The sequence below is a fragment of the Canis lupus genome, chromosome 10 (genome assembly GCF_003254725.2).
Source record: "Canis lupus dingo isolate Sandy chromosome 10, ASM325472v2, whole genome shotgun sequence".
Lineage (NCBI taxonomy): Eukaryota > Metazoa > Chordata > Mammalia > Carnivora > Canidae > Canis > Canis lupus.
The window spans coordinates 31,166,027-31,177,630 of NC_064252.1; the positions used below are offsets into that span (position 1 = coordinate 31,166,027).

Consider the following 11,604-nt stretch of genomic DNA (forward strand, 5'->3'; position numbering starts at 1 on the left):
ACACACCAACACACACACACTTGCTCAAAAATTATCTTTTATAGAGAAGACCATTGTTAATGTAATTTTTAATCAGTCACTACTAGCTACTTAAGCTAAGTGGAAATGTACTAGTACTACTGGTTCCTTGACGCTAAAAATCAAATTTTAATTCCCTAAAGCCTTTTATTTTTTACAGTTCCTGAATCCTGCCCAGCCACCTTGCCTTCCTTTGCCTTTCTATGGGTAGAGTCGTGACCATATAACTTACCATGCAGACTGGGTCACTTCTGAGAATAAGAGAAGGTGCTAAGTACTTTGAGACAACAGGTGTAAATTGGAGGACGATGTAGCTTCATGTACACTGAATTTATTAAAGCCAGAAACTGACTCTCCACACTGACAGGAGAAAATCCTATTTCCCCAAAGACAGGTGCCTGACATAATGAAGCTGGTCTCACTTAAGGCTAGAGCTCAGATGCTGGCTAATGCCCAAGTTCAACACTGAGGCTGCCAACCCAGTGGAGGCTGAGTTCTGCAGAGCCTCAAATAATTCCCAGAATTTACATTGAGAGCAGCAGCTCCTTACCAGCCCCAGTTCACGGGCAGGGGGAGCTTCAGCCCTCAGGGCAGAGGCAGTTCCTACCCATGGTGATTCCTTAATCTCAGTTCCCCAGGGCAAAACAAGCTTATAAATGGGTCACGCTGGTGTTTTCATGCTTTAAAAAGTCAATACCATCTTGGCTTTCAGCTGGGAGGAAAGAAAGGTTTCTCTCGCTTTAGCCTCCATAATATCCAGTGTCTGGGAGAGCTAAGATTCATTGAGTAACCACCATGTAAAAGGGCCTTGTGCATGCATTAGCTCATTGAATCCTTGCAGCAAAACTGCAAAATGAAACCTGCTATTTGTAGGTGAGGAAATCGAGTGAGCGCTGGGAAATTAACTTCCCTAAATTCATCGTCACTATATGGCAGACCCAGAATTTAATTTAAGCCCATGCCTACTTGGATGGATACAAAAACCACATAACCTGCAATGCTGCTCCCTTCCCCAATAAGAAAGAAACATGGACTATTGGCAGATGAGAGGCTTTGAGCCTATATAAGAAGAGTCTTAGATTTCTAGTCTTCCTCCTTCCACACCCATCCAGTAGCACACACACAGACCAGACAGCAATCCCTCTTAGATGCTCCAAACCTTACTATGCCCAAAGACTTTCTGAAAATTCATTTGAAATAGACCTGGCAGTCCTATAATCCTAGTGAGATGGCTGGGATCGACTCAGGGGCAGTCATGGATTCCCTGAAGGCTTCTCCTGGGTTACATGGCACAGATGACACGTTTTAAGCTCCTCTTGGACCTGAACTCAGCTGCTTGCTGCTTCAAAGTGGACTCTGAATGTGTTGAGCTGATTTACAGAGCACATATTTGCTGAGTTGATTAACAGCTTCTTTGTACACCATCGTGAAAGGACAGACCCCACTTTAATTCTATTCCTTTCAAAGACTCTACTGTCTTTGAGCTAAGGCTTCATTTGTGGTCACCAGGCCTTTAGGGAGCTCTGTGTTTAGTGGAAAAAACGTGATTAAAATCCCCTCAGACATGGCTTCTGCACACTCTTAGGAAGACAATGAGAGCTGCCCATTTACTGAACCAAGACTTCTGTGGTAGTTGGCAATGATGAGTCTTCACAGCAGCATAATAACATAAGGTATTATCATCCCTATTCTTTCACTAATGGAACCAGACCTCAGAGAAATTTTGTGAATTGCCCCAAATAACACAGGTTGTTCGTGGAAGTGCTAGAATTTGAGCCAAAATCTGGCTCACTTCACAAATCCATGTCTCCACTCCGTGCTGCTCCCTGTCCATACCACAGTGAAGTCGACTTAGCTACAGGCATATGCGGCCTTATGCTCATGATACACTTTTTTTCCCTTGCTTTTTCAATCCTAAGTGTTTATTTCCCAATTTAATGCCACTGAAGTTTATGAAATGTCAGTTATCTGCTAAGTGCATTCTAAGACGTTTCAGACCCATAGAATCTAATGTCAGAGATACCCTGGTTTCTGTCTTCATTCATTTAACAAAACTATTCTTAGTAAGTACTCTCCAGTTTGAAGCAATGGTTGCTGATATCTGAAAGATAACGGGAGTACCACAAACATATAGAGTTTCTGATTGTGACTATTTGACACAATTGGTCCTTGGTTTTTTCCACCACTTTCAGATAATCTTGAGAGACCATATTTTCTGGAATCAAAGAATGTAGGTCAGTTTCGGAAAAGGATTTCCCAAGGTTTGGAACCATTGCGGCTGGGATGATGTCACAGAATGACTGACAGAGTTGCCTAGAGCAAGACTCGTCAGCAGAGTCCTGGGTAGGTCATGCTGCTGAGATTCTCCTAATGGAAGAAAGGAGGGGCTGCTGTGGTGGCACCATAATTTCACTGTACTCCCTGTTCTGTCTTCTGCATTCCGCTAACAGTTATTGAGCATCCACTCGGTGATCAGCACCGTGACGACAGCAGGAACCCGGCGCCGGCAGCTTCCATGTACAGTAACCTGGAGAGCTGAAAAGTACACATAATGCTGCGACAGGTTTCATTTTCTTACATCCATGTAAACAATTTTAGTTTACCGGTTCTTTTAAAGATTTATTTATTTGAGAGACAGCCAGTGGGGGAGGGGCAGAGGAAGAGAAGAGAGAATCTCAAGCCAACTCTGCACTGGGTGGGGGACCCCAATGCAGGGCTCCATCTCATGACCCTGAGATCACAACCTGAGCTGAAACTAAGAGTCAGACGCTTAACCAAATGAGCCACCCAGGTGCCCCTACTTTATTTTTATTTTTAAACTTGGATACTGAAGAGTCCTAAGAGTAATACAGAGAACTTCTGTAAACTCTCCATTTAGATTCACTGATTATTAGTATTTGCCCACCTATGCTTTATATCTCCCTGGCTATATTTTTTTCTGGAACCTTTAAGAGTAGATTGTAGATGTCATTCCCCTTTAAATCTGAATACATTGGCATGTATTTTTTTAAAGGACATTCTCATATAACCACGATTCAGTGATGAAATTCAAGAAATTTTAGCTACAGTACAATCATCTAATACACAATTTACATTCAGAATTTTCCATTTGCTCTAATAATTTCTGTGTGACAGTAACCATGGCCATCCCACACCTGACTCCAGGGTCCAATCCAATCTAAGACACATTGTGTTGTTGCCTGCAGTCCCTAATGAGGAACAACTCCTTGGTCCTTTGTACTATGACAATGACATTTTTTGAAAAACAGTCATTTTTCTAGTGTTTTGAATGAAAAATAGGTATCTATACATAAGGTAATTCATAAAATATATATGTATATATATAATGACTTTCTAAATTCCTAATTATTATTATATAGAATATTACATAACATAAAATTGTATGGCAGATAGTGTTAAAGAAGCCAGACCCTGGAATGATCACCTCAATGTGGATGTATGTGCATTGGTGGGATGGTCCAATAGGTAGGACCCTATGGCAGGCAGCACATACTATCATAGGGACACACTGCTAACCCCACTTAAGTGTTCTTATCACTAGACAATGAAAGTGATCATTTTCTACTTGCTTGAAAGTCTAGTAGCAACTTTTAAGAGACACTCCTTAGCTGAACTGCTTTGTGTCAGGGTGAATGTATATTATATGTGGATATAAATGTGGACATTTTTTGTTCAGTTTCTCAGAGCTACAAGGAAAAAAGATAAAACAACAATAGAAGAATTCTAACCTTCCCCCCAACTTCATTATGTATGGATGCACATTAGCCAGTTCATTAATATCTTCAACCTCACCAAAGAGTATTTAATACTTAGGTAGAAGTGAGCAACTTGGTTTCCTTCTCCATGAATATGAAGATCAGCATCTAATATTCAGACCTTTAGAAGATGAGAAACATCTAAGTAGGTGAGAGAAAACTGTCTCACCCCGCTGATATCAATAGTGGAAACGATGTGGAAAGACCATGAGTGAGCCCTTTGTGTACACTGGCTTGGTAATCTGGCCTCAGAACAAAGAGCGCCACTCAGAAATGCCCGTTTTCCTGGTGGTCCATGATCACCATGTTACACCAAGTTCATCACACTCGGACTCCAAAGTCCCAGGAGCACCAGCATGCATGATGCACCCTGCAGTCCAGGGTGGCTTGTGTACATGCCGCAACAATGGCAACTCTGAGCCTGGGTTTTCCATCAACCCTGAGTTACTGGAATATAAAAACCTACATCTAGGGGGCACATGGCTAAGCATCTGCCTTCGGCTCAGGTCGTGATCCCAGAGTCCTGGGATCTAGTCCTGCATCGGGCTCCCTGTGGGGAACCTGCTTCTTCCCCTGCCTAGGTCTCTGCTCTCTGTGTCTCTGATGAATAAATAAATTAAAAAAAAAAGAAAAGAAAAAAACCTACATCTAATCCAGCAGAAAAAACTGATGGAAGACCCGTAGTTAATCATGTCGTCTGGCAATGGGTCTGTTTTGAACATTCTGATACTGCTCATAGCTACCTATAGCCAATCCCAGCTATCTTTATGCAGCATTTAATGTGCCAGTGTGCTGATTCCTTGCTCCTGTTGTCTACAGGAATCCCATGAGATGAGGGATTATTATTTTCAGAGATGGGGAAACCAAGTCTCAGTGGGATAAAGTCCATGATGAGGCCACAAACCAACACTATTTTTCTGACTCCACAATTTTGGTGGATGGAAGTGGAATGAGTATGGGGCCCGGGAACAATGAGCATGGGGCAGATCAGTGGGCCTGCTGGTCTCCTGTGGCATTCCCAAACCCACTGTAGACTAAGCTAGACCCCATGGTCTCCCTCCCTAAGAGTCTAAGTCCTCTTATACTGCTGCTTGAGTGTCATGAACCATTCTGAATGATGCGGGCAGGGATCAACTGGAGTTGGGAAGGAAGGGAATGGAACAGACCTTTGCTGACTAATACATGGTTTGCATTATCTTATTTAACCAGCAATAGAAGGTATAATATAAGTAGTATCTCCATTTTAAAAGTAAGGAAACAGGGGCACCTGGGTGGCTCAGTGGTTGGGTGTCTGCCTTTGGCTCAGGTCATGATCCCGGGGTCCTGGGATCAAGTCCCTGTGGGGAGCCTGCTTCTCCCTCTGCCCGTGTCTCTGCCTCTCTCTTTGTCTCTCATGAATAAATAGATAAAATCTTTAAAAAAAAATTAAGGAAACAGAAGCTCAGGTTAAATAAGAACCATGACCATCAAACCCAGATCCATGTGCTCCAAAGCTCATGATGTTTCCAATTATCTTCACTGTTTCCCAGGGATCCAGCCAACACAAAGTTATAGAATCTTTGTTTTTCAAAGGACCTTAGTAGTGAGAATAAGCCTAGTCATCTGCGGGATATGTCTCTTTGGCCTACAACTAGTGCTTCTCTGACTTTAGCGCTTGGGAATCCTTTGTGAGGATCTCATTAAAAAGCAGATTCAGTGCGTGCAGCCTGAGATTACATTTCTAACAAACTCTCTTGTGGTGCGGAGGCTGCTCGTCCACACACATAAGGTGGTCTCTTCATACCTTTAAGACTCTCAGCTTCTTTCTAGATCTTTGTAGAGCTCTGACAGGATGTCAGGCAGGTATCACTAGATACCTCGGAAAAATCACTGTTCAGGAGATTAATTGATTCATTTTTAAGAAACAGTTCCTGGGGTTCAGCAATATTGCCAGGTGGTGATAATTCAAAGATGATTTAGACACAGTCCTTAAGCTCATGGAACACCCCCACCCCAACCCCATAAGAAGACAGGTGTATGAAGAGTGACATATGGAGAAGTAGCAGGAGAGGGGCCGAGGGTGCTATGGGAGCTTGGCAGAAAGAGGTGCTCCTGGAAGCCTCTCAAAACAGATGACGCCTATTAAAGAAAAATTACTGATTGACATTTGTTAAAATGGTAAGAATGGCTTTATTTAGGTGTCAAGATTATTGGCTTTGAATACAGGGGAGATTCATAGACAAGGAGCTGAATGGGGGGACTGGTGGATGCAAAATCATGAAGAGGAAGAACTCAAAGGTAGTGGAATTCTTGCTAAACCTCATTAACAAGATTCTTGCTGAAGGCAGGTCAAGGATTTATGCATCACAGGTGGGGGTAACTCTTATATTGTTGGTAGGAAAGCAAGCTGGGGTAGCCACTCTGGAAATCAGTGTGGAGGTTCCTCAAAAAGTTGAAAATAGAGCTACCCTACAACCCAGCAATTGCACTGTTAGGGATTTACTCCAAAGATACAAATGTAGTGATCCAAAGGGGCATCTGCAGCCCAATATTTATAGCAGCAATGTCCACAATAGCCAAACTATGGGAAGAGCCCAGATGTCCACTGACAGATGAGTGGATAAAGAAGATGGAATTATTACTCAGCCATCAAAAAAATGAAATGACATGGATAGAACTAGAGGTTATTATGCTAAGTGAAATAAGTCAATCAGAAAAAGACAATTGTCATATGATCTCACTCATATGTGGAATTTAAGAAACAAAACAGAGGGTCAAAGGGGAAAAATAAGGGGAAAAGTAGGGGGGAAAATAAGACAAAATTGGAGAGGGAGACAAACCAAAAGAAACTCTTAATCATAGGAAACAAACTGAGGGTTGCTGGAGGGGAGGGGGGATGCGGTTCCTGGGTGATGGGCATTAGGAGCCCATCATTACAGGGTGTAATGAGCACTGGGTGTTCTATAAGACTGATGAATCACTGACCTCTACCTCTGAAACCAATAATATGTTATATGTCAATTAAATGAATTTAAGTTTTTTCAAAAAGGTGGGGGTGAAGAACTTAATCAGATGTCAAGGGTGATCAGCTCTCAAAGGTGGGGGATTCTTACTAAGCTGTTTTAGCAGGATGCTTTGCTGCACTGGCTGGGCTCACCAAACACAGGGAGGGGACCATGTCATAAGGAGGGTGCAGAGGAGCCTGTTCAGAGTTGGGCCAAGGAGAGAGTCTTTGTCGTGCCTGACAGAGGACAGTCATTGGCCTGAACAAGAAAGCAAACCTGATTTAAGTGGCTCACCCAGCAAGGAGAGACTGGAACTTGCCACCTTTCTTCACCCTGAGTTAGGCCTGAGTTAGGCCATGAACAGATGACAATATGATGTCATCCTGTGGACTCCACGAGCCTTACCTTCAGGAGTAGATGTCGTTTGTGAATTTCAAACCATATCTCTGACCTTGAACAAGATGTCTCTGGAGCTCAGTTTCAATGTCTGTAAGATGAGGCCATTGGGCGTGTGTGTTTTTGGACACAAATTCTGTTCTCCTCTTTGGTTTTGATTTGCTAATGATTTTAGGAAGCACTTGGGTAGTACCGAGCATCTTACATTTAGAAAATTCAGTAAATTAGTTTAAGTAGTGACCCAAGGTAGGTACTCTTACTAGACCTATCTTGCAAAGGGGCAAATTGAAGCATAGAGAGGGTAAGTGGTTTGCCCAAAGTCACACAGTAAGTAGCAGTGCTGGGATTTGAACCAAGGCAAGTTGGCCTCAGAGTTAACATTCCCAACCACTATGTCCTACTGCCTCCCTGATGGCGGAAGAAATAGCACACAGTTATAACAGATGCTTCGTTGTGCACTTTCTGTCTTCATGGAGCGTATCCATTTTCTATGGCTGTGTAAAAAAGTCCCACAGACCAGGTGACTTAGAGCAACACACCTTTATTATTTCATTGTACCCGAGGTTCAGGAGTCCAGATATGGGCTGGCTGGGTCCTCTGATCTGGCTCTCACCAGGCTGCAACAGAGAGGTCAGCCATGGTATGGTTCTCAGGTGGAGCCTCTTCCTTGGTCCTCTTCCAAGTTCTTTGTTTGTTAGAAGAATTCAGTTCCCTGTGGTTGTAAGACTGAGAGCCCCACTTTCTTATTACTTTTTTTTTTTTTTTTAGTTGAAGTATAACATACAGTGTTCTGTTAGTTTCAGGTGTACAATATAATGATTTGACATTTCCGTACATCACATGGTGCTCAGCATGGGAACTGTGCTCTTAATCCCCTTTATCTAATTCACCCATCCCCCCACTCACCTGCCCTCTGGTGACCACCAGTTTGTTCTTTGTATTTAAGCATCTGTTTTTTCAGTTTGTTTATTTTGTTTTTTAAGTTCTACATATAAGTGAAATCATATGGCATTTGTCTTTCTCTGATGGATTTCACTTAGCATAATACACTCTAGGTCCATCCATGTTTTTGCAAATGGCAAGAACTTGTTCTTTCTTATGGCTAATATTCCACGGTGTATATATACCACATCTTACCTATTCATCCATCGATGGACACTTGGGCTACTTCCATATCGGGACTATTAAAAATAATGCCACAATATAAAGCCCTGCTTGCTTGCTGGCTGGTGGCCATGACCATTTCTTACCAAGTAGAGGACCTGCCAAGTTTCCACGACATGCTGATTTCCTTCTTCAAAGCCAGCAGGAGAAGCTCTCCCTCCAACTTGCTAAGACAGAGTCTGTTACAGGATAATATAATCATGGGAGTGACACCCCATCACATACCCAGGGGTTGCCCACCTGGGGCAGGGAGGAGGTCTATAGGGCATGCATAGCAGGGGATGAATATCATCAGGACCTCCTTAGAATTCTGCCTGGAGGGGGTGGGGAGGCGGGTGGAGCCTGATGTGAATTTGTGGCCAAAAGGATTTCTGTAGAGTGAGCCCACTGCCTTTGAGGGAAAAGGAAATCATTGGTTATCATTGTACCTGAAAGGCACAGAGTTCGTGAGAGCGTGGAGGGGCACCCACCACGGGCTGGCCATCAGTTCAGGCCTCCTAAGGAGGTTACACTTGAGCTTAACATTGAGAGGTGGGTAGAACCAAAGTCCTTCCTGCAGAGGAACCCAGGCTGTATTTTTTTGCTTTTCTCTTTTTTTTTTCTGTCTTTTTTTTTTTTCTTTGTAACTAGGCTTATAGATTTTTATTTGTTAGTTCCTTTCATTTCCTTTTCTCTATTTTTCTTTTTTGGTTCACTTATGCTAAGTGAAATAAGTCAATCAGAGAAAGACAATTGTCTTATGATCTCACTCATATGTGGGATTTAAGAAACAAAACAGAGAGTCAAAGAGGAAAAATAAGGGGAAAAGTAGGGGGGAAAATAAGACAAAATTGGAGACAAATTTTTCTTTTTCTTTAGCAGAAAATAGTGTGACTTAAACAGAAAACAGTGTAACTCTCCCAGCCATTCCCCGTGTCCCAGAAAGGGTTTGACCAAATGCAAGGGAGGCAGAATTTCTGGAAGTTATTTTATTTTAATTCTTAAAAACTTTTATTTATTTATTTATTTTTTTTGAGAGAGACATAGTGAGAGACAGCATGAGCAGGGGGGAGAGGGAGAAGCAGACTCCCTGTTGAGCAGGGAGCCTGCCGTGGGGCTTGATTCCAGGACCCCAAGATCATGATCTGAGCTGACTGCAGATGCTTAACTGACTGAGTCACCCAGGCATCCCTGGAAGTGTTTTTAGAATGGCCTGGTCCAGTGGCAGTTGTGGCCTGGTCATAAGAGCTCTGTACTTGAGGTCAGACCCACATGAGCTCCTGTCTCTTCCAGACCACTTAACAGCCAGGTGATGGTGAACCCAGTTAGCATCTCTGCCCCAGGTTCATTCGACTGTGAAGGAAAAACTGAAAAATCCTCCGTCTCTTAAGATTTTTTGTGAAGATTGAAGGCGTTAACGTAAGTGGATATGTTTTACACTTAAAGCACCTCATCCATACAAAGTACTGTTTGCTAGAAAACTCTTCATGCATTTCTCTTCCTTTTCAGCATGTGTGCTTCTTTGAGTGGGGAAAGGGAGCCAAGTGGTTAGTTATCACGAACATCCCTGGAAAAGATTCTTCTGAGGCACCTGTCTGAAGCACTAGGAGGAAATGCCACAGCCCATGTGGCCACTGGTTGCCACACAATTTGATTCTCTACTCTTGGGAGGGAATAAATCATTTTAGGGATGGGAACCAGAGGCTAAAACAAAACGAATTCCCAAACTCATGGCAGAGCAGATGCAGTCCTCTGACTCCAGGACTCATTTCCTTCCCACTTCAACACATTGACAGGGCAACTGATGTAGAAGCTCCTCAATGAAATTCTAGAATCAACCGCAGATTTGAGTGTTATCTGGGTTGGCCTTTGACTCCAGATTTGTTGGAGTTTTTCTTCTTTCTTTAAAAGATTTTATTTATTCATGACAGACACACAGAGAGAGGCAGAGACAGGCAGAGGGAGAAGCAGGCTCCCTGCGGGGAGCCTGATGTGGTCTCAATCCCAGGACTCCAGGATCATGACCTGAGCCAAAGACAGACACTCAACCAGTGAACCACCCAGGTGCCCTTTATTCTTCTTTTATTTTGTTTTGTATAACATCTTGGCCTCGGTTCATGTCATGTTTTCTTTTTCTTTTTGTAAGAAACAGCCTTTTCACACATTCTCCTTCAGAGGACTCACAATTTTAATCTGGGACACAGAAAAATGGTCCCAATGCCTGCAGTCAACAGTTGCATCCAAGGCCATGTCAGGGGTGAGCATACGTAAAGAAGAGCCGAGAGCCTGAGACAGAACCCTCAAAATCCCAATCACCATGGTTCTCTGGATGTTTAAACATTGAAAACTTGGGAGAAAAGATAAATCCAAAGAAAAACTCTGAGCATCAATCAAACATCGTGTGGAGAAACATCTAGTTGGCACAACCAAGCAATCACATCACCCTCCTCTGTGGGCCAGACTGTGTGCCCCTTGAGAGAAAGAGCAGCTGCTGTGTCCCATGACTGGCACTGTGTCCTCAAAGGGGTGCTCGGGCCTGGCTCAGTGTAAATTGCCAGATGCCATGGAGACCATACGCCTCTTACTCTGAGCAGTGCCAGGTGTGGTACCAACATACACTGGCCACTAATGTTTCATTTTGAAAACACTGACATCCAGAAGGTGAAATCCCTCTGTTCCATGACAGTTATCTTTACTGGGTACCTGCCTACCCCTTCATTGTCATTTTTCTCTCATTCTTTGCATTCACTCTCTTCCTAGGATGGGACAGGGATGTTCCTTTTTCTTTAATCAAATGCAGCAAATATTCAGAGAGAACTTTAGTGCGCTGGCTTCAGCCTCATGGGCACTGTAAGGACGTGGAGAAGAGGCTCACGGTTTAGGGAAGATGAACACAGAGTCAGGTAGGGGAACACAACTGGACACTAGGAACAGCCATGACCCCAAGGGAGGTGCTTCCTTCCTGCGATTGACTGGGTGGGATCACTGCTACAATGTGACCTGAGGGGGTTCCTCCGGAAGTTGTTTTCTGTTGTGCCTGGGAAGCAAGGTAGCCTAGTAGGCAAGAGCTCAGACTCAAAAAGTCCTCGTTTTGAATTCAGGATGGGCCACCTCCCAGCTGGTCCTTGCACGTGGCGTGTCTCCATTTCTTCATTTGGAAGGTGATGACACTGAGGATCCCCACTTTCAGGGGCCAAGAGGTTTACCCGGGACAGCACCTGGGGCACAGTAGGTGTGCGGCACACGGAGCTGATGCTTCATCTTCCCTGTGTTTTCTCTGCCGGCTT

At 43.5% G+C, this 11,604-nt stretch overlaps 1 long non-coding RNA gene across 1 annotated transcript; it reads left to right on the forward strand.

Moving 5' to 3' along the window:
* The first annotated feature begins 2,223 nt into the window (after positions 1-2,223).
* On the forward strand, positions 2,224-10,419 carry LOC118350045 (uncharacterized). Its single transcript, XR_004803128.2, has 3 exons — positions 2,224-2,602; positions 9,611-9,736; positions 9,827-10,419. It is a non-coding gene; the product is annotated as an uncharacterized LOC118350045 (long non-coding RNA).
* Positions 10,420-11,604: the final 1,185 nt, after the last annotated feature.